At 33.2% G+C, this 27,336-nt stretch overlaps 1 protein-coding gene across 7 annotated transcripts in view; it reads left to right on the forward strand.

The window, feature by feature from the left end:
* Positions 1-1,930: 1,930 nt before the first annotated feature.
* CALCRL (calcitonin receptor like receptor) overlaps positions 1,931-27,336 on the forward strand; it is a 90,044-nt gene continuing 64,638 nt past the window's right edge. For 4 of the 7 annotated variants that reach the window (XM_036023201.1, XM_036023200.1, XM_036023202.1 and 1 more), the window contains exons 1-2: positions 1,931-2,172; positions 19,866-19,933. The gene's annotated coding sequence lies outside the window, so the exon portion shown is untranslated. The remainder of the gene's footprint in view (positions 2,173-19,865; positions 19,934-27,336) is intronic. The other 3 variants (XM_036023204.1, XM_036023205.1, XM_036023206.1) reach the window with 1 other exon arrangement.

The raw sequence follows: 27,336 nt of genomic DNA on the forward strand, positions 1-27,336 counted from the left end.
AACAGATTATATTCATCGTGGAGATGAGAATTCTTGAACAGAAATGACTCAGACATTAAAGCCTATTACTTGGTTCTGCTCCAAATTTTATGACTGGAACATCAAGACATAAAATGTACTGTCAAAGGTCAAATGCAAAGTATCAGAACCAGGTCTGGAATTTCATGTCTCATGGTCCAGTCCAAGGGTTTTCTGCTTCTTTTTTAGTGGTTCCCTGAGAAGTGTGCTCTCTCCACAGCAGAATTTAGCAAAGCTTTCTTTCACCTAGGACTTTTCACATTGGTATTCTGATTAAAGATCCACTGTTTAATGGAGCCATTAATAACCTGAATCATTGAATTTTCTTCTCAGGGGCTGAGGGAAATAGCTCAAAATTAAATACCATCTCATCAGCCTCCCAAGGCAAAACAAACCAAGCCATAACTGGGAATACAATATTCAGTAACCTGACAATGTAACTCATTGATTACTTTCTATCTCTCAGTAACCAAATAGGTATAACTCAGTTTCTCACAACTTGTTTAACTATAATTGATAGAGGTTATATGTATCCTATTTTTATATGTGTATATTTTTACTGGCTTTGATTCTATTGATCTTAACATCGAAGGCTGTTTATCCCATGGATCCAGGTAACAAAATGTTAGAAGGAACACAGTGCATCAGAAACATGATATCCCCATGGTTTCTGTAGCTTTGTTTTCCTTTGCTGGTCTGTCTACAAGGAGTGTGAGCAGCCCATTTAGCTTCAGAATTTCAGTAACTTACCAATTTCTCCGTGCCTCTGATCCCAAGTTTACTAAGAATGGAATGAACATCAAATATCTTATTTATTTCTACATGTTACATGGTGTGTTGATTCAAAGTTTTAAGATGTAAGTGATTTAGATATTATTTGATCCATCTTTTCTAGTTTACAGATAAGAAAATTGCTGCTTAGATAAATTAAGCAGTTTTTAATGCTGTTTAGTTTTGAAGAATTATAATTACTGTTGTATCTTCACACACTTACCAAAATATCAAAAGACAAGCACATTTCAAATTTAAAACTTTCTTCCCTAGTGATTTATTAAACAAATATGAATAAAATTATCTTTTGAGGTGAAGCTCTTTAAAAAATTGTGTGTTACAAATTTTAAATTGTTTCATAATATCATGTGTATAAATTAAATGCATTTTTGTTAAGGCTGTTTTGAGGTATAAATGTATCATAAAATACTTTTAATTTTATAAATGATAAGTCAAATTTTAAAATATGTGCAATTTATTTAAATTTATGACTGTGTTTTCGAGTTTCTTTTCTTTAATATACACATAGTGAAAAATAATTCTACATATATACATGTACACATACAGTGCTTTTGTTTATAAAACACAGACACATACTAATGTCAAAACAAAACAAATGTTTAAAAATCTACAGAATAAAGTTCAATTTTTCATGGAAAACTGATCATGGAATAGCTCTGATTATCAAAGCTCCAAATTAGTAATAGTTGGATCAGAGAATTAATTACGACAGATGCAGTTATTATTTTCCTGTGTCCATATATGAAGAAAATAAAGAACTTCCTTGGATATGTTGTGAAGTATAATTCAACACACACACACACACACACACACACACTCCCCTAACTCTTTTAATTCTGAACAGAATATTACATTCAGATTTCCTTCAAATCACAGGCGGCTCTGACAAGTTCTAACAGTCAAGGTGAAATCCAGCCAGTTTCTGCTGCTAACAATGTATTCATACTGCATATGATCTCTGTCTGATCAGGCTGCTTCTTGCTCTTGTCTTAGAATAAGGAAGGAGTGCTGCTCTCCTGAGGTATGTTATTTGAGAAAGAAAGTAACCTAACACTAACTGCAGGCGGGGTCAGAGTGATGTAACAGGAAGCTCTGATGTTTCCCTTCTGCTGCTGAGCACTTACAATGTGACAACACTTCCAATCTACTCAGAGCAACCCTTTCTCTCCAGCAGAGAGTGTCACCTCCTGCTTTGGGATCATCCAGCTCTGCTAACTGGACCTAACCCTGCCTGCAGGATCACATTGCAAGGCTTTCACGCTTCCCCACCTTGCCTGGGGGTAGATCTCTTCTGTGGAATCTCAGATCAAATTCCCTCCTAAGAATATTTCACCAAGAATTGCCTTAGGAGCTGAACTGGGGGTAAGTGCATTCTTCAAAATAAGTATATTTATTCTGAGTAGTATTCTCATGCAGTTTGGCCATATTTCTGCTATAGAATGCAGGGACATTGAAATGATGTTGAAACATATTCTCATTTATTTCACATTAAAGAAACCACAGTATATTACCCCAAAATGTAGATAAAATATTTTACTATTAGACAATATCATGTATAGTGATAGTCCAGAAAATAAATTTAGCAAGTAATAAAAATCAAAGTGGATTAAAAGTCATACATCTAAATAAATATCTTATTCAGGGAACAATGCCTTTCAAAATTAGCTCTACTAATAGCTAAGCTTGAATTTTAACAGCTGGAAAACATTTTTCACCTCAGGAAGTGCCTTTAAACTTTCCATATAATCAGTATTCTAAGAAAGGGGTGGAAGAATAACTACTTTTGGGGTCTCAGAGGCTCACTCTGTAATTGAACACAATGAGGAAGTCAAAGGAAAGTAATCGCTTTGGGTTTATTATACTTGCCTCCTATATTTCTTTTACCTCTATTTATCTCTAACTATTGGACTAATGGAATTTTCATTGTTCATTGTGGCCAGATGTGTTTAAAGTACTCTTTTGCTAAGCCTGAACTGCTTCCGCTGTGTTGGAGAAGGGGTGGACTACAAAGGAAAAAAACAGCTGGGGTTGAGAAAATGTTGAGATTTCTATGTCAACTCTAATTTCAAATGTCTTTAGCTAAGGGAATGTGTTCCTGCAATTTGTCTGGTGTCTTTCTGCCATATTTTGAGGGGAGTGTGTGATGGTCAGGTAATTGCGGATAAAGAAAAGTAACAAAAGTATCCCAAATGAGTACATCCGATTAATAAACAAAAAAGTGAAGTGTGCATTTTTAAAGAAAGAGTCTTCAGGATACATGTGACCAAAATGTAGAGATAAAACATCTGTTAATGCTTCTTCCCATAGTACAGACTATCCTGGACACTTAGAAACTATAGAGTCCACTTAATAAATTGTTGTATAGAGATATCAGAAATTCGTTGGTTAGTCAAAAGTAGGTGCCAGGTTTGGGTTCAATTATATTGGTTGATGTAATTTACATACATTTCCTTACCTAAATGAAATTACACTCTGCAAAATGTCCTTCCATGGAGAAATCCTGTTCTTAGTCACTTATAATCCAGCACATTAATAGTAGGCTACAAACTCATTCTCTGAGTAACTCCTTGGTAATTTTATGCTCATTATTTTGCAACACATTTCTCCAAATAATGTAAATTTTAATTAAGTCTTATTTTTGTGACTCTTTTAAACAACTGGCTGATTTCCTGTCTCCCTTCTATTATTAATTGTATTGAGTTCCCTGACACATGGCTACAAATGGAAAAAGTGTTTTTAGAATATGACCTTGTAAATAGCCATTAGAGAATTAGAAGAGGAAATGGAAAGAACACATTAAATGCCTAACCCAATGCCATGCATTAGTAACAAAAATTAAAACACATTATTTTTAATTTAGATTATTTTCTGAGAAGAAGGTATTATATTAATATCAAGTTTGGAACTCTCCAAACTTCTCTAAATTCTTTTTAATTGATAACCAAACTTCTCTAAATTCTTTTTAATTGCTAACCAAATTATGCAAAGTATAATTTACTTGTATAATTTAATTAAATTTTTATAATTGTATTAATAATATGAATTATAGTCTTTATTTAAAAAAAATACTGTTGTACAGCACTAGGCAATGAATACTGACAGTCATTAGGCAAAGACTTATTATTTGAGAAAATAGTATTTGAAATAAACATTTCAAATGTTTGAAAGTGTGAAGTAAAAATTCACATTATTACATTATGTTTGCTTTTTTAATGATAAGAAAATGTCAGAGCATCAATGTATGCTTTCAAACCATACGGAATTAATTTATTTTTCTAGATGGCATTAACCCGTAGCATCACAAAACCAAGCAGAGTTTAAGGCCAGTTCTAAATATATAAAATGATACAGAATTGAGAAATTACATGAATAATATGAACTAAAATATGTTTTACCTGCAATATCCAAATATCTTCAAGAAATATGCTTTGGCTATACTACTAGGTCTTTTAAAAAGTATGTCTAGCACATACTAACATGTTATTTTTATTAGTTAAAATACGTAAATGTTTAGAATATGTTTTGGAAAAATAGAAATGGTAAAATAAAAAATACGGGCCTGTAATGTTTTAAAATTATATTTTACTAATTATGCTATTACAGCTGTCTCAATTTTACCCCTTTTGCCCAGAACTCCCACTCCCTGAGGCAATCCCCACACCATTGTTCATGTCCATGGTAATGCTTATAAGTTCTTTGGCTGCTCCATTTCCTATACTGCACTTTACACCCCCAGGGCTACTCTGTAACTATTTTTACTTCTTAACCCCCTCACCTCTTCACCCATTCCCTCTAATTTTAAAATTATGTTAAAGAATGACCAAGGTATATGTATTCTACTCACAGGTGATGCCTAAATATAATTAAATTTAAATGAAGTCAACACCTTAGCATATTTATTGAAACCACTTTTTCCATTATTTTTTCATGCATAACAGAACTTTTAATTTCAGTTAAAAATATTATGACTAAAACAATTACCTTATATGTTTTATGTTAATGTGGAAAAGTTCTTCGATAAGCACGTAAAAACTCATGAGACTTTAGTTAATATCATCATTATATATTTCTAGATCATAATTTGCTATCAACTTTTTCTACATGGTTAAAATTAGTAACTAATATTTAAGGATTGTTCTAGAACCTCATAGAAAAATCAGCAAAATATTTTAAAATTATTAACATATGTATTCACTAAACAAAACTTACTTCATGCTCTATGAATTTGAACACAGTTTGAAAAACTAATTGTTTTTAGAGATATCATAATTATGCTGTCATCTTTTCAGAAAACAAATATATTCAAAGAATATTGCTGGAAGTCTTTGGCTTTGTTCCTTATCTTTGTTTAAGATTCAGAGAAGCTTTTAACCCACAAACATAAGCTGTATGGTTGCAATGATGTTAAGAAAAACACTCCAAGGGGTCAATTCTGTAGCACCTCTTTTTTTCTTGACTCAATTAAACTGTCAGAGAATACACTGAAAATGGAAAATCAGTACACAACTATTTAAAACACTTGTCTGTGTATGGTTTGGAAGTCTATGTATGAACTATAAATGTTTATAATCTCTCAGGGAAGCTCTTTTTTCTTCCAAAGAATTTCTACCATGCTGCACTTTTAAATGATTCAATAAATTTTCTTATTTAATGTCAGAAAATGTCCAAATGCAATTAGGTGGAAAATAAATATTTACCAGAAATACAAGATCAGGTCTGCATGCTAACCAACTGTCTATCATTTTTCTATTTTATTCACATAGACAACCATTCCTGCCCAAATTCTTTCAATAGCAAATATGCAACTCAAATAGTATCTGGATAGCTCTCACACCTTAATTCTAGTTTGCCTGCTTACAAGTTGACTTATAATTTTGAAGATACACAACCTTAAAGTATAAAATTGAAGAAATAATAAGTAGAATACATTTAGCTGTAAAATTTGGAATATAAGTGTTGAGTTAGCATGATTTAATAAAAAAGAACCTCTGAATTAAATGTGACAATTAAATCAACAAAATCCATTTAAGTAATAGAGAATATTTTTAGGCATCGTATTTCAGTTGGAATTTAAACAGGAAAGTCTTCAATAATCCAGGTTACTTTTACGTCAAATTAAGATTATAGTATTGTTCATTAAATCAAATAATCCCTGCATTTCCCCATATTTGAGAAATCTCAAAATCAAATTAAATTTTTAATTTGTGTTTATTTTATGAAAACAAGAAATAAATTTAATTTTTAACAACACAATAAAAGTATTTTTAAAAATTAAATTAGAATCATTTGCTGTGAACTGAGTTAAGGTTTATGTATATTAAGATACTACTCATTTTTTTTAGATGTTAATTTGGAAATATTTCTGTAGGACATGTTTCTTCCTTAAGTTATTTTGCTTATTTGAAAGAAACAGTATTCTGTGAAACTAACTAACCAATATATTATTATTTTCAAAGTGGTCATTATAGTGTTTTAAATAAATGTATGATATATTTTACCTTACTGATATTAAAAGGACAAAAATCTCATCTCAACTCACCATAAATCTATAAATAACTCCTGTGGTATTGGAGCTACAGCTCTGTGTTTTATTGAGGTTATTGGATGGAGCCTAATTTTCAGAGAAATTTTATTTCTCTTAACATGAAACATGTTTAATTTAAAAATATATAGCATAAAATTTTGCATAAATTTCTAGTTATTTCCCTATTACTTTTAGGTTAACTGAGCTCATTGTGTTTCTCATGAAACTGTAGTAACTTCTGAGCATGTCATTAAGTGTATTAAGTAGCAACAATATCACTAAGTCACAACTGGGTGACTCCTAAGACACCCCTCTCCCTACAGTGCAGGCACATGGAGGATCATTCACGTACTCATGAGCACACACGCTTAGTCTGATCAACCAAAGCCAAGCTAAATTTGTCTTATCTCCAACTCCTGATTTCTTCAATTTAAAAAATAAGAATTAACTTGAGCTTATGCCCATTAATTAACCTGAAATGTTTATTATTTGTGCATGAGCATTCATTTCACATCCTTTCCCAGAGTAATTAAAAGGGGATATTAGAAATTTGGTTCAGTACTGGAGAAAAGTATATAACATCATAAGAGAAAATAAGGAGGATGACAACTATGAGAAAAGGATGCTGTCTAGGCCCTGGCTGGGTAGTTCTGTTGGTTAGAGCCCCATCCCGATAGCCAAGGCTGAGAGTTTCCTGGTCAGGGCACATAAAAATATCAACCAATGCCTGCATGAATAAGTAGAAGAACAAGTTGATGTTTCTCTCTCTCTCCTTCATCTCTCTGTCTCTCTAAAATTAAAAAAAAAGAATGTCAATATAAAACTATGATTTTGGGTGTGAATTCTGTGTTAGTTTCAAATGTGAGGCAAATTAAGAGACTTGTTTTTACTTAGATAATGGAAACCTATATCAGAGTAATATATTTCCTTGTTTTATTCACCGATCTACAACACATAGGTCTTTCAGAATTTACTTTTGATGAAAAATGTTGGTTTTAAATCTTCTTTAAAAACATGCCAATATACTTTGTTAGCTAAGGCAAATTAAAACATGCATTTGTATTACAGAAATTTAGGTACTGTTGTTTGAAGCAGTTGCCTGCAATGGAGCACACCTCAGACAATCTCCGTGTCGTGTGTAGTAAGGGCATTGCTACATTTTTAATGTGCAAAGCACAATTTCTTTCAACTCCCGGTTCACTGACTAAAATATCTTGGAACTTATCAGTTTATTTGGGTGAATATATATATTTATCCTCAGCTTTACCCCATGGTCCTTAATATTATTAGATGGTAGATACATTACTGGGTGCATATCTCTGAGGTCTGAGGGACAAATAATTTTTTTTTTGCCTTAAACAGGAGAGTCTGCCTTCCCTGCTGTAGCAGTCTCTCCTGAAGTTAGCAGTGGGTGAATTTTCCACACTTTATTTATTTAAAAGAACCCCTCTCAAAGGGTGGCTTGCTACTGCTAAGATTATTTAGTGTGGAGGGTTTGCCATGTGCCATGTTCATAACTAATTACTAAGGTATAAACTCATTTAATCTTCCCCAAAGCCCTAGGGGTATTATTATATTTGTTTGCAAATAAGAAACTCCCAAACTGAGGCACAGAGATGCTAGGTAACCTGTCCAAGATCCCATAGCTAAAGTGGCAGAGCCAGGACTTGAATCCTTGCCATCTGGCTCTAGAGCTCATGCTCCTAACCACTCAGCTTCCTTTTCCAGGTGGTGTCTGGTCTAGTCGTCCCTCGTGTGAATGGATGCTGTTCCCACAACCTTAGGTTCAAGCGTAGAATGTCCCATTGTATTGAAACAATGGTAAAGTAAATAATCTTGGGTTTCCTGGTTAATCCATGAGATTGTGTGCTCAGCAAGAAATTATTTTTATTTTTCCTACTTATCAATTGCAAAAAAATAAAAAATAATAAAAAAACACAGTTAAAATATAAGCTATATTAAGTACAACTTAATGGACTTTGGACCCAGGTTATCTACATATGAGCCCCAAATTCACCATTTATTAGTTCCCTTTGCTCATCTGTAAAATGGTAGTGACAATCCTAATGTTTTATAAGGTTTTGTGAGCAGTGTATGCAATAACACATGGGGAATGTTTAGCCCAGCACTGGAGACTTAGTAGGTGTTCAACAAGTTATAGTGTTTATCATAACTCTTTTCTAAACAGAGCTGAAGATATAACTTGTTTCTATGCAAAAACTCATTCCCCAATCAACATAAAGACAATCAGAACACAATCTCTGCAAAAGAGTGGGGAAGTGAACAAGTGTGGTTTGTAACTAACATTTTTAGAGTGGTCACACTTTTGCCATCATGGAATGTATTCCAGAACCTAATGAAGCTAATGTTGTTAATTACAATTTCTGTAAAACTTGGGTACTTAAAAAGTTTCTTCATTGTAGGCCCCACTGGCGTAGCTCAGTGGATTGAGCACGGGCTGTGAACCAAAGTGTCGCAGGTTCGATTCCCAGCCAGGGTACATGCTTGGGTTGCAGGCCATAACCCCCAGCAACCGCACATTGATGTCTCTCTCTCTCTCTCTCTCTCTCTCTGTCTCCCTCCCTTCCCTCTCTAAAAGTGAATAAATAAAAAATCTTCAAAAAAAATAAAAAAAAAGTTTCTTCATTCTAACAAGTTAAAAATGTATATTAAACAGGAACATTTTTCTCATTCTTTTACACATTAAGCTCAGATAATTACATAGTGTGCCCAAAGTCAAACAATTATCATTCAAAAAGCTCTGTTTTTAACTATGTCTACTGTGACCCTAAATCCTAACTATTTTGTTGTGCTATTGCATGTACTACATACCTTAGACCTCTTATTGCTGATGTTATACGAAGTCAAATGAAGATAATGATCTCCCAAATTTGACCTTTCATGATTTAAGAGAAAGAATTCTTTGCCCCTAAATCCATCAATAATGTCATAACTGTGTATCAAATATTGTTTGAGACACAAAAAATGTGGTTAATAAAGTAATATTCTTAAGAATGAAACTTTGAAGAATGTTTGGTTTCATTAATTTGAAGAGAAAGGCCTTTGAATGAGATGTGAGTATTAACATCTAAAACAAGAAGACTGGAGTGAAATACATATAACGATTTTCCTAAATAGTGTTAACACTTTAACTAATTGAATTATTCACAATAGTTCACTTCCTTAATTATACATTTTCCAAAAGAATTTCCTTTTCTGCCTTCCATGTTATCAGCTCAAAACTTAAAGACTTGCAAAGTCTTTTGATCATAAAATTAATATATGTGCATATTTAATGACCAGATTCCAGCATACTTTCTTGCAAATAAAAATATCAAACTTAACACAGTTTATATTTGAGTTTTTATATAACTCAAACATCCATGAAAAATCTATTAACTATGCAACTTTTCAGATTAACCTAAAAGCCATTTGCTTACCAAGTTCTCAACTGTCACACCACCAGTAACCATAAAAGTCTTCACATTCAAGATTATAAATCCTCAACTACCTCAATTCTAGTACCATATGCATCATAAAAGACTACATGTTCAAAATTTGTAACATTTTATGTAGTTTCTGAAGCTAAAGGCCTGACTAAGCTAAATATGTCTAGTGGATTAACTTAGAAACAGGAGACTCCAGTTCAATTTGTCCTCAAAGGTTTTCATTACGTCTGTGATGTAAGTCTAGAAATAGCATGTGCTTAAAAAAAGTTAGATTGTTACACTTAGACAATACTTTGCTCTTAATTACTCAAAATTGTTTAGACTTCAAGTATTGTCCTACATCCTGGTGTATGTTTATCTTCCAGACATAATCGCATAATGTTATAATCATGGAAGGAAAACTCTCCTTCCTAAATACAATTTTTAGCTTTCCTATCTGTAGAGCTATAACAGTATATCAACTCTAATTTGAATGACTCTTTGGCATTAAATTAAATTGTAGTAAACAACAAAGATCCATGTGTATCATATTACTTTATTGATATAGAACATAACAGAAGTTAATGAGGAAATGTTTATTTGAATAAACCATCTGAGTAACTTTATAAATTTGTCCTATCTTCTTTTCTCTCCTCTTCATTACATATCCATCACTATAGCACCTGAACATGAAAAAAAATTATAATCTTTTTTATTTGTTGGCTTATGATTCTTGGATGTCAGATTTAGTGTCTCTTCTTTTTATTGAGTCCTTCACCTCCAGACAAGTTTACTTTTTGGTAGCACTTCTAATACCAACTGGCAGACCTTTAAAGGAAAGTAAGCATATTATCTAAAAGAGGATTTAAAGTTGTCTGCAGGGTTTTTTTAACAAGCATGGAATGCTCTTCTCTCAGGTATCCATCTGCCTGATCCCTCACCTCCTTGTAGGCTTTGCTGAGACATAAACTTTCCCATGGGGCTTATCCTAATCAACTTTTAAAAACCTACACCTACACCATCACAATCATCTTGCTCAGATTTAGCTCTTTTAGTTTGTCCTAACTTTTTTTTATAACACCAATCACCTTGCAACAAACCACTTAGTCTAATTGATATATTTTCTATGTTATTTTTTATTTTCTGTCCATACCACTAACATGTAAACTCTACAAGTATAAGCTTTTCTGCCTGTTCTCCCCCCCGGCCAACACACACACTATTATATCCTAAGGACCTAGATAAATGTCTGCACTTGGCAAATGTTTAAAATTTAACAATTCCATTTCCTGGAGTATTCCCCCAAAACCCAAAACACTGATTAGAAAGAATATGTGCAACCCCTGTGTTCACTGCAGTGTTATTTACAATAGCCAAGATTTGGAAGCAGTGCAAGTGCACATCAATAGATGAGTGGATAAAAACACTGTGGTGCCTTTACACAATGGAATACTACTCTGCCATAAAAAAGAAGGAAATCTTACCCTTCTGTGACAGCATGGATGAACCTGGAGAGCATTATGCTAAATGAAATAAACCAGTCAAGGGAAAAACAAATACCGTATTATTTCACTTATTTTTAGAATCTAATGAACAAAATAAATGAACAAACAAAATAAAAACAGAATCATAGATATGAAAAACATACTGACAACTGTTAGGAGGGAGGGAATTTGTGGGGCTGGGTGAAAAAGGTAAAGCAATTAAGCAAAAAAAAGAAAAAAAAAACCCTCACAGACACAGACATCAGGGTGGTGATTACCAGAGGGTTGGGTGGGGGAGGGAAGTAAAGAAGGTAAAGAGGGGATAAATGGTGATGGAAGGAGACTTGACTTTGGGTGGGGAACATACAGTACAACATACAGATGATGCATTATGGAATTATACACATGAAACCTATATAATTTTATTAACCTGTGTTACCCCAATAAATTCAATAATTTTAAAAATGATTATATGAATGAATGTATTTCATTATATTAGCCTCCACAGAAAACTGGGTAGTGACTTAACATGACTTTCTTTGCAGTATACATAGACTCTCAAGCTGAAATTCTGAAGATGTTAGAATCACTACACATTGCCAAAGAGAAAATATTCAGAAACTAATTATCATTTTATTATTCTTAGGTCAACCTAATATTTACCCCTTCACTGTTTTTTTTAAAGAAAAATAAATTAGCAAAGATGCCTCTGTAATGTATTTAGTGTTCAGGTTTCACTGAATTCTAAAGAGTGACCTTTCAAACTAGGGTGCATGAGAAGGTTGCTCAATATTTTAACACAAAATTTTGAAGCATTTCCCCAAATGGCCAAACTGGCTGAAATTGGCAGAATTTCTTGTTGAAACTGGCAGAGTTGCCAACTGTTGCCTCCCAACAAAAGCCTTACTCCCTTACTTATTGCTTTTCTGGATAATAACACAAAAAGTCTATAGAAAGAAGGTAAAAAAAGAAAACTTATCAGTGAAATTGTAAGAAAGAAAATAAGTCCTAAAAAAAGCAATATGGTGGAACACAAATTCTATGTCATTGCCAAAAAATTATACAGCTGTTTGATATGTGATAAGGTATGTGTTTGTTAATCTATACTTTATCAGGTGTTTTAAAACTGCTGATTATTAAATATTTAAAGATAATTCTAAACATAATACCAATTATGAAGGACCTTTCATGTGGGATTGTTTGGGAAGTTTTCCGTACTTAAAGCCAAAGTACTATTTTATAATTTAAAATAGATGTACATGTATACATATATATTATTAAATAAAATCATGATTTGTTTGAGAGTCTCATGATGGATTATCACAAGACTTTCCTTTTGAATAACACAATTCACAATGTATAATTATATTTTTCTTCTCTAATTTAGAGTTTGCATATGTTTGAGACTTACATAGCTAATGCAACTTTATTTTAAGGCAAAGTGCTAATTGTTCACCCATCTACAATCTGAGCCCAGATATGTATATATCTTTCAGGAAACAGTAATTTTCTTTTGAGAAATACATTCTCAAAATACATCCATAGCATTTGAGAAAATACACATAAAATGCATCAAGGTTGTATGTAATTTTATTGTCCTTCAGCATATTATGTAGTAAGACACTAACTGGATTTTAAACCATAAGCAACAAACTAGTTTAGATTAAACTGTCTGTCCTAAATGAAGTATTGCTCAAAATATAAAGTAAATTATAAAACAACTTTTTGAACTTTCTGACTTTATTTGATGTGGTTATTATTGGATAGTATACTTATAACAAAGTTACTATTACAAAAACTAAATGATAACAATGCCTTAACAAAAACTGTATTGTGTTTTAAGAATTATTCTATGTTTAATTTATTTTTGGTGTGTATATACAGCATTGCAACCCAGTATTCTACAATGCACTTTCTTTGTCCCAAGTAGCTTAAAATAGACAAAAATAATAATAAAGATACAATAGCTCTACTTTTAAAAAGAGAAGAGTGACATTTCTAATGAGCTTGAATGAGCTTGATGAAATAATGGAAAAGCCACTTAAACTTTACAGTAAAAAAGCCTTGACAGAATTTTCAATTTAAGTACTTTGCACTTTAAACCAAACTGCAAAAATGACTAATTTCTCTTGATGAGAATTACTTCACACTTTCTCAAGCTAGTATCAATCCCTTCAATAACAAGTGGGTATTCCTAGTAGTCCTGTTCAAAAAAAAAAAGCAATATCAAAATATTTGTTCACTCTCAACTAGATTCTCCAGAGGCACCACACATTCTGTCTTGAGAGCCTTTTGTAATAGAATGTTACTTGTTGGATAAAAAGGCTGTTTTGAAGTCAGAGTAACTAGCTGATACTAAATTAACCATTAACAATAAATTGCTGTGAAAAATTTCACAAATTATTTACAATTGACTTGCCATTGTATAGTGGATTTAAGAAGATAAAATTAAGTAGAATAAAATTCGTATTTGTTTTAGTAGTTCTTCAGTTCTTACATATTCTGGATCACCTTGACTGTGTTAACTATCTGTATTTCAGGAGATTGATAATAATGTCGGAGACATAGTCAGCTAACTTACAGCATGTAACATAACACAATATAAGTCAATTGTGTAATTCATGACATTGCTCACAAACGTTATTAACAATTTTCTGATTAGTTCTATTTTAACTAATTCCTTATACTATGTCCTCACCTCATTTTTTTTTTTCTAAAGGACTGGATGTGCTCTCCATGTTTCCATATAACAACTCGTTTAATTGCATGTTTTAAAACGTATAATATAAAAATTTTACACAGCCTAAACATCATTCCCTTGCAGTAAAGCCAAAAGACCTCATTTTATCACAGGTCTGCTGACAGTGTCTTGGTAAATTTCAGGGTGAAGGGCTTGGAGATTCACCCAGAAGTTGATGAAACTAGAACTAAAAGAAACAAGATTAAGGAATTAAGGACCAATTAAGAAAACAGAGAACAGAGATGATTCAGGAAACTTTTCACCTAGAGAATGAAGATACATGACTGTAAGAATGTAGTTAACTTGGTAATTATTACTTACCAAGTGAAAAAGACTGAGTAAAAGCAAAGTGAGGGATGGGATTTAAAAGAAAATGAAACCAGGGGGAAAAAAGGAGGGAGAATGGGGACTGAATAGGGTAAAGACAGCAAAAGAGAGTTAAAAAAGGAGAGGCTACAAGAAAGATAATTAGTCCAGTAAGACATATTTTATTTGCCAGAAAGGAGAGAAAATAAAAACACAGCACTGAACTGCATCAGTTAAGATGTGGAGATACTCTGGTTCCATTGCCATGGACAAATTATTAGTATGCAAATGCCTCCCAGCTGCTTGTCCTAACATTTAGGATAAGAAAACTTTCTCTGCCTTTTTGTTTGGACAGTGGGGTTGATTGCTAAATCTAGGGGTTATTCCTTCTGATAAGAGGTGAGGAATGTTCATGAAGAAGCTGTGAGAAACAAACACCACCTCCTGGGTAGTCATCACAGTCTAAGGCTTGGACCCAGTAGGTTAAGATAAGGACTTGACTTCAAAGTGGAGAGTTCATAGAGTCTTGATGTTGTTGGCAACACTTAGTCTGCCTAGGACAGTTTCTCAAAAGGTAGTCCAGAAATTGGGCTACATTAATCATACTACATCTAAAGTAGCAGAGCTGTTTGGTAAAAGGCAAACCCCTCGCTCATTTCAAACCTACAGAATCAGTCAGGGTGTGCTCAGCATACAGAGAGGGAGGTGATGCTCATAAGATCCCTGTGTTCCCTGAAAACAGTTTTCTCTCTACTGGACTCTGGATGTTGTGAGAATAAAGGATGATAACATGATTAGGTTCAAATTTATAATAATAAAAAGGAGTGATCACGACACATGTCTAAATAATGAAATGATAAACACAAATTCACACTGAACTACACGTAAATAACAAGACATATTGAGAATGTCCAGAAGGAATCCAGCCATGTACTATGAAAAATAGAGACATTTATTGAAGAAAATATAAGAAACAATGTACATAGGACAATGACTCCCCAGTCTCTTTCAAAGTACACACCTTGGAACCTCACACCATTCTCTCAATTGCCGTCAGCTGCCCTACTGTATTTTCCTGAATCTCATTGATGGTTTGAAACCTCTTTCCTTTCAAAAGTGATCTTACTCATAGTTTTGGGAAAAGCCAGAAGTCACAGGGCACCAAATCTCGGCTATACGGAGGCTGAGTCACCTGGATGATTTGATGTTTCTCAAAAAAACTCTGAATGAGACATGATACATGAGCAGGTACATTGTCATGATAAAGCTGACAATCACCAGTTGCCAATAACTGCAGCCTTCTGAATCATCCAGATAGTTTCCATGGAGGAATGATCAAGCTTAATGCAAAATTTGATGCAGATTCATTGCTCTACTTGCTCATTCTGAATGTGATGGCCACATAGTACACCTGCTCACTCAATGGTATCTACCGCCCCCACTGACTGGTACGGTGAAGTCGTCATTGTTCACACATGTGCATGCCAGTCCTCTCTCCTTGGCTGCCAGTTACATGGATGTTGTGCAGACATTCTCATTTTATAGGGCCCAGCACAAATAATGTGATTTTTTTGTTACAACATCTTTTATTACAAAATCACAAACATGTAATTGTGTAACATAATAATATCACACTCAAGCACACCATATGACATTTAGGTGAAATGTTCAAATTAAAACTATGAATTATTGCACCCATATTATCACCCTACCAATCATACCCAAGCAAGAGTTATTTCTGCTGGACACTGTATTAACAATGGCTGGACTTTTTCTGGACAGACTTTGTATATATTACTTTTCCCTCTAATTCTCACTTTGAGAATTATTTTTTGATGATTCAAGAGACATTTCCCCTGTCTGAATATCCTAACAAGTCTCAGGAACTTGGTAAAAATACAAAATACAACTTCACTGGCTCCTCTTTCATTGGAATACACTTACATGTTTCCTAGGCCTTTATCATCAGTGTTCCAAAATTTTCTGTATAATTTGGAAAGTAACCTAAAGCCAAATAGAATTTGCACACCTAAATCATTTTAGGTAAAATGTTAAGGGTTTATATTGTGAGAGGTCTGATCTGAACAATATTCTGACTAAAGGAAGTAAACTTTCAAACTGGATTGTGCTGTGTCAGGCAATGCCATCCTCCACCCATCCACCCTGACCTATCCCAAATACACTGCATTTTAATATTTTGATCCATAAGTCCACAACAATGTATAATCCAGAGTAAGGAATCATAATCTTCATACTGTTCTACAAAATACTTTTTAAAACTTGTAAATCTCACACATATAGTTTATGTGTAGCATAAATACACAGTTTCAATAAATAAATACCCAATACCTAGACTTCGGTTGTCTATCTTGTTCCTTCTTGATCATCACATACAAGTCTCCTGACGTAAACTATTGTCTTAAACTTGTCCTCACCATTTCCTGCTTCATTACATGACTTTACCACACATATATGAATTCTAAGCAATTTAGTTCTGCTGTTTTTATTTTTACTATTATGAAAGTGGAATCATTCTGAATATAGTCTTTAGAGACTTGCTTCTTTCGTTCAGCACTGTGTTTTGGAGATGCATCTCTGTTCATGAGTGTGGCTCTTTGTTTTCTTCGTTGCAGAATTCCATAGTATGTATGTACCACAGGCATTTATTCTTTCTTCTGCTGAGAGACATTTGGATTGCTTCCACTATTTTGCTGTCATAACAATGAGGCAATGAACACTTTTTGTAGTATGTCTTGGTACACAGGTGTCTGAGTTCCTCTAATGAATGCACTTGCCAGTGGGATTTCAGGATCCTAGGAATTCAAAGTGCTCATACCAATTTATACTCCTACCAAGTGTATGAGTTTTCCATTGCACCACATCCTTTCTGATACTTTGTATTACTGTCAAACTTTTTAGTAAAAATTTCCTCACTCTGGTGGGTGTTTGTAGTATCTCATAGTTTTAATATGCATTGCTTTAACTATGAATTACAGCAGATTGGTATGTAAAATGAATTAAAATTTCCCTCTAAAACATTTGTTTCTAATTGGATAGCAGTAACTTAATTTTGGAGAATTATGGTTAAGCCACTTTTTGTTTATAATTATTTAGAGAAGGACTGTCTCTTTTTGGTTAGGACGTCCAGGGAATGGAAAGCATAGGTGTTATTGCTTTCAGAACTGGGAAGGTATGAACAGCACTTCTCATCATGAACGAGGGCACAGATTATGAATGCTGAAAACCATATTCCTAACATCCCATTTCCCTCTATTCAACGATCCCATCAACTACATATCAAAATCTCCTTCAACATAAAGAGGAAGGAAGTGAATAGTTCCATTCAGACATGTGTGTGTATGTGTATGTTTTTGCAGGCTGTTTTTTAAACCACTTTTAGGTTCACAGCAAAACTGAAGAGAAGGAACAAAAATGTCCCATATACTCCCTGTCCCCACGCATGCCTAGCCTCCCTCATCACCAGCATCCTCTGTTGGAATGGTGCTTTGGTTACAATCAGTGAACCTGTATTGACACATCATGATTGCACAAAGTCAGTAGGTTACTTTAGGGTTCACTCTTGGTGCTAGACATTCTATGAGTTTGCACAAATGTGTAATGGCATGTATTGTGTGTTTTTATAATTTTTTTAACATTTAAAATTATTTATTTCACTTAAAAATCTCTTGAAAGAGATATTATCTTTCTACTGTGGTAAAAATTATTTCTTATACATGAAAACATCATAAAAGGCATTAAAGTATGTGTCTTTAGTATACTCCCTCAACTTGGAGACCACTTGATGCTCTTATACCCATTAGCTGTTTAACCAATGTATTTCTTCAGGGTTCTGATTTCCTCTTGATAAAGATTTTCTATTTTCTTATTTGTTGTATTTCTTTTTTGTATTTTTAAGTTTTAGTTGATTTTGGTCATTGTGTAATCTCTTCAGCCAATGGGTCTACTTCCACAAAATCAGTTGGATTGTTTTGTTTTTAGTTGTAGGTGTCTCTGTTATTTTCACTAAGAATTTATAATGTTATCATGTATCCTCTCTTCTTGAATATTAATATATTTTTGGTACTATAGATTCTGATAGTTTTCAGAGGAAAGTGGAAGACCATGAAGACATGTACATTATTTTATTAATATGTAAAATACATGTACTAACCAAAATTAACTCATCAACAAACTTTTTAATAGCCAGAGGCTTGTTTTCTAGTTATTCCAAATCACCAAAAGGGGAGAAAGGTTATTTTGTAGCATTTTCAGCTGCAATGACAAATTAAACCTCTAGAACTATGCAGAAAAGAAAAAACAATAACATGTCATATCATTTCTATTTCTAGTGCCATTTCCAGCAAGTCGGGAAAACACTCAAAATAAATTTCAACTTTGAACTTTCTGTAGGCCATACATATACCAGTAAAGGCTGAGACTGACAAGAGTTTTTATTCTTTTCAAAATAGCTTGTAGAACATACAGATTCTAAATATAATACAGTGTTAATTGATGTAAAAATACACATATCTTTAATATGATCAGATCATGAACCTATTATAATATAAACTAGACAATTTACAATAATGTATAATAAATTATTAAAATGCATAAAGTTGTAAAAATAGTTATGTTATAAAATAATTAAAATATTTTTATCACAAAATATTTGATTGCAGAGATTAGATTGATTTTAATGTAAGTTTTCTTAATGCTTTTGAGTTTTCACTTAAAGAACTATGTTGACTGCATAGAAATCCTTGGCAATAATTCAGAATAATTCAGAGATTATTATTAGAATTAGCAGCAAAGTGATAATTCATAAGGGTAAGTCAATAGAAGCATCTTAAATCCCAATAAAGCTAATGAAGATAAATAAGTTGCAAATGCAATTTTGACATTTTTGAAGTTCTACAAGTCTAAACAGTATGTAAATGAGAAACAAGGTAAACTAGGTTATGCCTATATCTTGATCTTAACATCAGTTTGAGTCTGAGAAGATGCACATAAAACTTGTTTATATACTTGAAGTCTTTGTTTAGCAGTGGATGAACCTCATTTGTTAATAATCCTCTGTGTTAAAGGAAAGGTAGACCTCATTACTGCTGTGGTCCAGCCTCTGTCTCCCTCTGTGGCAAGGTCTCTGTCTCTCTTCCCCCTCACTAATTCTTCATTGATAACGTTGATCCTCTTTCTCCACTTTGAACCACCGCCATCATTTCCTCCTTATAGTCATTTGACCAGGTTACTCTTTCTTCCAGCAACAACCTTTCTCCTGAACATGTCAAGGCACTCTCCTCTTCCTAGTGCTGAGCTCTTGGACAACAGGGATTATCCTTTATGCTCATGCTCCTTGCTACCCTCATTCTTAAGAAGTAAGGTCCCAAGAACAAAGTTCTGTTTTACTTGCAGGCTAGCATGGTGGCAACCAGCTTCCCATTAAAATCAACATTTAAAATACATATGTTTAAGATTCTAACAAAAAAACCTACAAAATTTTAAGTTCTGTAAAATTCCACTATTCCCTATTCATATTTTAACCCAATTCACAGCAATGTTCTCTTGTTGTCCAGGGTACTACGATGATACACCCACCACTTGTGCTGCCACCTGTCAAAACTCTGGATGGCCCTACTTTCAGGTATTGCCTATGTTACAGTAGAACACTCACGACTTCACAGTAGTGGGCTGGAATTCCACTGAGGTTGAGGATGATACGAACGCATTAACAATAGTGAGAAAGATTTCTCAGAATTATATGTAACAACTTCAGGTAACTTCTGACTAAAGGAAAACTTTGAAAATCAGTCTAACAAAATACTGATAAAGACGAACATAAGGGCATCTTTAAGAAAAGATGTTACAAAATTTACAAAACTATTTCTTTGGGACCCTTGGGTATGGATTTAAACCTCTTATTCTTGTGCCATTGGCCATAGGACAGCAGTGTTAAATTAATGTGAATAGATCCTATCAGATTTAGTAATATTAGTAATTTGGTAATATTAGCCACAAACATCACACACATATATATGCATATACACAGATATTAATGCTTATGGTTAATTTAATAACTGTAACTATATGATACTATACATATATAGAAAACAAGCTGTTTAATGTTATAAAATAATAAGGGTACATTGCTCATTTGAACTAAATTCTTTTCTTCTGAAGAATTGTTTTTTTTCTGATTCACATCGTCACTGTTATATTTCTATAAATGGCTATGACCCTTTCTCATAATTGAAACGTTAAAGGATACCATTTATAAATAAGGGAACAGGAAAATGGGTGGAGGGTGAGCGCTTTAAAAGATGTAAGTTCTTCAAGGTACTATTTTTAGAACTTCTTGGCAAAGCAGTTTCAGTTTAAATCCTGGACATGAACTACAAGCCTCAGGGACGTTGGTGCTTCCAAAAAGAATACTGTTGCCCTTGGGGGTGTCTTACTTATGTTTGGCATTATAGTTCCATGCCAGGTAAGCTGTTAATTATGTAATTATTATACATTTAGCCCCCTTTCCTACAAAATTAAAGTAGCTTCCCTGTCCAAAGTCATTGTTAGACTCCTAAGTATTTAACAACTAAATCATGTATCATCCTAATAAACTACAATAGCATTAATATTAAATAAATGGTACTAAATTATTTCATTTGAAATCAAAGTCGAGTGACATAATTTCTTCTTCTGATTTTTAAATTCTCAAGTTATTCTGTTGTGCCCCAAAATAGAGCCTCTATAATTATTCTTTGCCCCTCAGCATGTCTTTGGGAACTCATCATTGTTGTTTTATCCTTTTATGTGTCAGCTTCCTTTGCACATTGCACTTCATATGACTCACTGTTCCTTCGAACAAGGTCTGAATGCTCTGAATACCTACTTATATCTGACAGCTGGGTTTCTCTTCCTGGATGTTCTTCTGTGAAGTGGTGCCAGACTAATTTTTATAAGGCCTCAATTTTGCTTAATGAGGACATAGAGCAAAGAACTTACTAGGCCTCTACTCTCCGTGTACCAGTCATCACCATGTGGAAATTAAGAGAATTACACAATACTTTTTCTAAGTATCTTTTCAAGTTATAAATTCTGATATTTTTTAATAGTCTGAAGGAAATTAATTGGAAGTAGTTGAAAAGTAAAAGATCCAAATTTAAACTTCTTTCTCTTCATTAGATTGATCTCTGACTTGTACATTATTGGTAAGATATATATGTATGTATACATATATACAAATTTCACACATATATACTTCATGTATACATAACTTCATATTAATTGCCCATTTTGTAATTTAAAAATTTTTATTTCTAAAAGGTAAAATTTAAGGTGTTTAAGGTGAATATGCATATCAGAAAATCCAGCATAAAGAGGTTGAAAACTTATCTCTGGGGAGACTAAAACATATAATTGAGAACCAGGACTGCAGCTTGCTATCATATTAGCTTGACTCATAGATGGCTTAATTTTAACTTAATGAAAGAATCACAGAGATGAGACTTAGTTAAGGGAACTCCTAGTCTTAGTTCATCTACTACTATGAGATATGAAGGGAATCAACAAATTCTCCTGAACTCCTACTTACTTTTTTTTCTCTTTTTTATTATTGTTCAAGTACAGTTGTCTCCATTTCTCCCCCCATCACTTTCTCCCCCACCTCAGCCATCCCCACCTCCTACCCTCGATCCTACCCCCCTTTGGCTTTGTCCATGTGTCCTTCATACCTGTTCCTTGACAACCCTTCCTGCTTTCCCCCCTGTTATCCCCTCAACCTCCCCTCTGGTCACTGTCAGTTTGTTCTTAATTTCAATGTCTCTGGTTATATTTTGCTTTCTTGTTTGTTTTGTTAATTAGGTTCCAATTATAGGTGAGATCATATAGTATTTGTCTTTCACCACCTGGCTTATTTCACTTAGCATAATACTCTCTAGTTCCAACCATGCTGTCGCAAAGGGTAGGAGCTCCTTCTTTCTTTCTGCTGCATAGAATTCCATTGTGTAAATGTACCCTAGTTTTTTGATACACTTGTTTACTGATGGGCACTTAGGTTGCTTCCAACAATTGGCTATTGTAAATTGTGCTGTTATGAACATTGGGGTGCATGGGTTTTTTTGAATTGGTGATTCAGGATTCTTAGGGTATAATCCCACCAATGGAATTGCCAGGTCAAAAGAAGTTCCATTTTTAGTTTACTGAAGAAATTCCAAATTGTTTTCCATGGTGGCTGCACCAGTCTGAATTCCCACCAACAGCGTACTAGAGTTCCTTTTTCTCCACACACTCTCCAGCACTTGTTTGTTGCTTTGTTTATGATGGTCATTCTGACCAGTGTGAAGTGGTATCTTGTGGTTCGTGGTTTTAATTTGCATCTCTCTGATGGCTAGTGATGCTGAGCATCCTTTCATGTGTCTCTGAGCCCTCTGTGTGTCCCTCCTTGGAGAAGTGTCTGTTCCATTCTTTTGCCCACTTTTAATTGGGTTGTTGGTCTTCCTAGAGGAGAGACCTGTGTGAACTCCTGCTTTCTAAATCTGTAAAATGAATTTATACTGTAAGACTTCTAGGGTCCATTCAAGCTCTCTGAGATTCTGAACCTCTGACTATAACTACACTGAATTAAAGTTAGGAGCTAGAAATAAAATGTCATCTGAAGTTCTTTGTAACAAATGTGATTTGTAATACTTTAATTTTCTGACTTAAAATATTTTTATTGTGTATTTACATAATTATTCAGTAGACTCTGAACCTTGATAAATGAATAAGAGGTGGGTAAGTAAAATAAATAAGGAGAATATCTCTGGCTAAACTGAATTTTGAAAGTAGAATGATTTCAAGGTATCACTAAATTTTAATAATTTTTCATAATTATTAAATAAATTTTAATAATAAATTTTAATAATCTTACTGAAAATTCTTTCTGACTCCAAGATATTAAAAATATTAATCTGTAACTTTCTAATAATTTAATAAGTCCATTTTTACATTCAAATCATAATCCAGCTAAAACTGAATCTCAGATGTAATTTTTTCCCAAAATTGATGGACAATATTCATTAAATTGTTTATCTCTTCTATCATTGATTTGAAACTTAGGTAAAGTGTTATACTTACTAAATTTTATTAACACAATGAGTTTGCATACTGGGGTTCATTTGTTTGTTTTCAGTTAAACTTTGGAATTATCCATCGCCATGACTACATTACATTCATAAATTATTTGGTGGGCAATGAAGCATCTTTATACATTTTAGGTTTTGCATCTATTAGTAAAAATATGCCTTTATTTACTAAAAATGATTTTATGTCTATAAATATCTATTGGATGCAAGGAAATGGAACTAGATCTATATGTATCATGTGGAAATCAGCTGTTGGTTCTGCTTGTAAGACTTTGCAAGTAATGAATGGGTTGGAAGAGCTTCTTTTTGTTTTAAAGACAAAAGGGCTTCTTTTTGTTTTAAAGACAATAAATTATCATGATGCCAAGAAAGGTCGTTTGCAACTGGGGTATATATGTAATGACTTATACATGGGATGTATGACTATTCACAGGAAGCTTATACTTATTTTTTGATAATGAAGTTTTTTTTGATAATGAAGAACATTATACATTTATAAGAGGTTGTTATTAGATATGGGAAAACTACATAGTATTTTGCCAAGATGCACTGACCCAGAAAATAAGCAATTAGTTGAACACAGACTGTTTATCTTAAAACTGGTTTTTAATCATATTTGAAAAGCTTGTTCAGTGGGATAGACCCATACTTATGATTAAGAATCAGCCAGAGTCTGTTACATTCCAAATGAAATAGTCAATTAGATGTAGATTTCCTCTGTGTAGCAAAACTCCATGTAAATAACAAAACAAAACACTGCTCTCTTTCACAAAAAAATCCTTGTTGCACTTAATACTTTATTATTATCTCCCATCCTATCTCCTAGGCTTTCGTTAAGCAAGCTACCAAAGCAAATTACTTCTTTTTTAAGGAATACATCAGTTTTTACAAAATCTTCCAAAAATATGCAGAGCCTAGCATGAATGTGACCAAGTGAAATTATCAATCAGGCTAAGCCACAATTCATTTATGCCTACATGAGTTATTAATCTACTTATTCTTAACTTCTAGCCAGTCCTTCCTAAACTGTCCATATTTATATCTTTCTGAGATTATCTAATTTCCTGCCTGTGTTTTCCATTAGTCATAATGTACTTATAAATGGCTAGATGGGGAGCCTTTCTACCTTGTGGCTCATAGCAGTAGTATATAGAGTCCTGCTCATATACTTAATGATATGTTACTTACATGTCTACTAGTTATTTTTAAAAAATTAAAAAGCATTCACACTTATTGATTCCTGTGAAAGTGAGCAAATGTCCACCTAAACTAGTGGAGAAGGATCTAGGACTTAAGAAGAAAGAAAGGATGTGGCAGATGAGGAAAGCACGGGCATGTACTGTGTTTTACAGGAAGCTCCTGCTATAGCTAAAAGTTCTTTGCTCACCCAGACTGCTGGAGATAAAGACAGAGGAAAACCCAACACTAATACTTGTAGCTTTAAAATGCTGAATCTATAACATTCCTGAAGATGATAAACAGACCCTAGATTTAAAGGAAACTAAAGCTGTAATTCAATAAGCCTGCCAAATAGGACTGGCAACAATTAGTTAACTCAAGCAAGACTTTGGACCCACTCTTATTGATGTGGCTTTTACATGACTCCAAAACCTCCAGGTGAAAATTCAACACTTTGGTTAAATTTTTTGTCTACATGACACCAAAGATCACCTTAAATAAAAATAAGAGAAATTTGAGTAACTAATAAATATTAACTCTCGGTGTAAAGAATTACCTCACTGGGCATATTCATACTTTTTGAAATAAATTTGGCTACTGTTAAATAAACTTTAAACAGAAAGTACCAATATATGAAGAAAAAATTGTGGCCATGCTGAATTTATTATTTTTTATTACCTCACACGTAAACTTATTTTTCACATTTACTGTATAATTAGTAACATTTATCTTCAAATCATTTGCTATTCCATTTTATAAAGCATGCTAATCTTAGTTCCTTATTTCCTGAAAAAGTTTGTTATTCCCTCTTTACTCTCAATTTTCCTAAATCCTTTGCACATTCAATAAAGCATCCAGGAAATAGTGCCATGCCACATAATTTGCCACGTTGCTGGAAAATGTAGTGATACACACATACAAGCAAGTCACAGAATGCTTTAGAAAACATTTTTCCATCATAAGAGTAAGATTTCTGAATCATAGCAGACCTTAGAATTTGTCCTTACATCCAGATCATAAAAATATTTCTCTACAATATCCTATTTAAGGTAGGTGTTATGTTTGCTTCACAGGGGAAAATATTATTGAATGGTTTGGTTTTATAACATCTCAGATTCTACATGACATTTGGTAGAAAATTATATATGATTACAAACTTACATATAGCATAGGCAAAAGTAGGTTTACAGTTGTGAGTACACAAAAGTTTATTATTATATTATTGTGTATTAATTACCATATTATTTTCCACACAAACAACTATATACCTCATTTTGCGCCACCCTGTACATAGTACATACATACATACATACATGTATTTTGAAGTACATGTCCTTGATTTAAAACACATTCTGAGAAAAAAATCATGCAATAAGAATGAAGAGAAAGAAGTGTGTTTGTTCACAAATGTGTATTAAATTAAAAAATAAGACTATATTTTTTGGTTCACAATTTATAGTGGCTGGTTTTGGAAAGGACTATATCTTTGTAGCCAGAACAATTCTTTTATTATATTCTGTTATTGTTGTTTTCAACTGTCTTGATGGTCAATTTGTCTTTGAAAAATTTTAGTAGTAAATTGGGAAGAGCAAATTTTTTCTCATATAAGTCCTTTCTAAATATGTCAAGTGAGTTCTAATTTCAGTTCTCTTTATTACACCTCTATTACTTGGAAATCTTTGATACTATTTCTGGGCACAAAGCTTTAAAAAGCCCTATATTTGATCTTCTAATGTATTAACTTTATAGTTGGTCTGAAGGCTGTGGGTTATTGTTAAGCTAATATATTAACTTTATAACTTTGTAGAACTAGAAGATCCTTATTATAGTTTTTTATACAAACCCTACATTTTTTGAAATAAAAACTGGAGAAGCAGGTAAATAAAATGATGGCTAAAACAAACAAAATAGTAACCTGGTGTCACCACCAGAATTGGTATCTATTTCTGTTCAAACACTTGGCTTGACTATCATATAAATTGCCACAAACCACCTAATCATGCATCTTAGAAGTTATCCAAAAGCAATACTCTATTTTTTCCATAAATTTACTTTCCCCCCACATTCTTCTGGATATTTTCTTATATGTTAAACTTAGAACTTAATATAATATTCTCTAATATTTGCTCTAATATCCCCACTATTATTAGACAGATTTGTTAAAGCTTTCATTATGCTCTCAAAAAATGGTCACATATTATTAAATCTAAACTTCAATAGACCACCTTGTTTTGAATTCACATCCAATCCAGTGTCCATTGAATTTGTCAAGTTCTGAGAGCACATGATATGCTAATGTATTATCTTAAATTTCAGGAGAGAGGTTGTGACAACATCTTTCATACAATTTCAGTGCAACCCCTGTTCAAATAAGCAGTGTGATTGACATTCCTATTGAAAAATATTGCCCTGTCAAATGACCTGAAACTGCTCTCCAAACCCTGACATGATGGGGGGCTACTCAATTAACAGAGAGCACACACATGCGCTTAGGGACTGTGGGGCACTCTATTTCAGGTTTCTCAATGGCCATTCTGTTGTATTTTTCTCTTTTTATGAAGCAAGCTGGACCTAGTTAGCAACGAGGCCTTAAGAAACTTATTGAAACTAACTACAAGTTTTTATATTGAAAGAGGGTTGAGGAAAAAATATATCCTGTTACAAAAGATGAAGTCAGACACATTAGCAAACACCAAATATTGGTGAGATAGAAAAAAAGCCAATGCACAGATTCTGTCCATTAAATGTA

This window comes from Phyllostomus discolor, chromosome 4, assembly GCF_004126475.2.
Source record: "Phyllostomus discolor isolate MPI-MPIP mPhyDis1 chromosome 4, mPhyDis1.pri.v3, whole genome shotgun sequence".
Taxonomy (NCBI): Eukaryota; Metazoa; Chordata; class Mammalia; order Chiroptera; family Phyllostomidae; genus Phyllostomus; species Phyllostomus discolor.